Raw genomic sequence first — 1,542 nt, 5'->3', positions numbered from 1 at the left:
CACAGAACAGTGTTCAGCTTCTGGACTCTTGTGTGTGTGTGGAACCGATCGATCCCGCTGTTTTCCAGGAGCCCAACAGATGTTTAGTTTGGACAGCAGATCAGATGAAGAACTGCGTGAAGAACATGAGCACAGGTTCACGGAGGAATCCAGGTCTGCGAAGTTTTCCTTATCCTGCCCAATCACACTCCACACATTCCTCTTCCACACCTGAACCTGTGTCACAGTGAGTGTGTGTTACAGCGGAGATCACGGGAAACACTGACCCCTGCTGGACAATCACAGCACTGACGGGAAACACTGACCCCTGCTGGACAATCACAGCACTGACGGGAAACACTGACCCCTGCTGGACAATCACAGCACTGACGGGAAACACTGACCCCTGCTGGACAATCACAGCACTGACGGGAAACACTGACCCCTGCTGGACAATCACAGCACTGACGGGAAACACTGACCCCTGCTGGACAATCACAGCACTGACGGGCAGAACAGCCCCAACTAGGCTACATTTGAATATTTATGGTGAATATGAACATTTTAACAGCTGGGCGAGTGCAGTATTGGATCGCCCAGATGAAGAAACAAATAAACGGAAGCGGACGTCAAAGGCAGCCGGCAAAAACAAAAGAAAAAAAATTAACGCATGAATTGATAAGTAAATAAAATAATATTGACACACATGTTTTTCTGTCTCATTATTGCAACCTCTCTCTCTCTCTCTCTCTCTAAAAGGATGTTTTGGTATTAACAACGGAGGCGTGGGATGAGATGCGTAAGAAATTAGTCCTACACACGAGCATTAATGACAACCTGAAATGAAACCTGACAAATGTCTTGAAATACATCCAGTATTTCCCAGCATCCCCCTGTGGCCCACGACTGGTCACCACTGCTGGGCTGAGTCTGGATGGGAGACTCCTGGGTAATCCAGGTTTCTGCTGGTAGAGGTGTTAGTGTGAGTGAGGCCAGCAGGGGGCGCTGCTCACCCTGAGCTCTGTGCGGGTCCTAACGCCCCAGTGTAGTGACGGGGACACACACTATACTGTCAGAGAGCACCGTCCTTCAGATGAGATGTTAAACCGAGGTCCTGACTCTCTGTGGTCATTACAAATCCCAGGATGTCTTTCGGGAAAGAGCAGGAGTGTAACCCTGGACAAATCTGTCCATCATGGCCTCCTAATCATCCCATACACTGAAGGCCTTCATCACTGTCTCCTCTCCACCAGTAAGCTTGTGTGTGTGTGTGGTGGGCGTTCTGGCGCAGTATGGCTGCCGTCGCATCATCAGGTGGAGCTGCACACTGGAGGTGGTTGAGGAGATTCCCACTTTGAGTGTCCAGAAAAGCGCTATATAGCCTACATGTAACGAATTTTTTATTAATATTATCCAGTGAACAATGTTTCGAGGTGTGGTAACCGCAGTACAAGCGGAATAATTGACGACAGGCCGTTGAATTATTAGAAAAAAATAATGCACACTCGAGTTTAGTAAATATTAATGCTATTTTTTTGATAAATCTACTTTTTACAGCATATC

At 47.6% G+C, this 1,542-nt stretch overlaps 1 protein-coding gene across 1 annotated transcript in view; it reads left to right on the top strand.

Moving 5' to 3' along the window:
• LOC311304133 (uncharacterized protein) overlaps positions 1-793 on the top strand; it is a gene marked incomplete at its 5' end in the record, with an annotated part of 8,442 nt that extends 7,649 nt beyond the window's left edge. Inside the window, one exon of the mRNA XM_084430993.1 lies at positions 69-793. The remainder of the gene's footprint in view (positions 1-68) is intronic.
• Between the last annotated feature and the right edge of the window lie 749 nt (positions 794-1,542).

The sequence above is a fragment of the Rutilus rutilus genome (assembly GCF_951802725.1).
Source record: "Rutilus rutilus genome assembly, chromosome: 14".
Taxonomy (NCBI): Eukaryota; Metazoa; Chordata; class Actinopteri; order Cypriniformes; family Leuciscidae; genus Rutilus; species Rutilus rutilus.
This window is presented reverse-complemented; position numbering and strand designations above follow the sequence as displayed.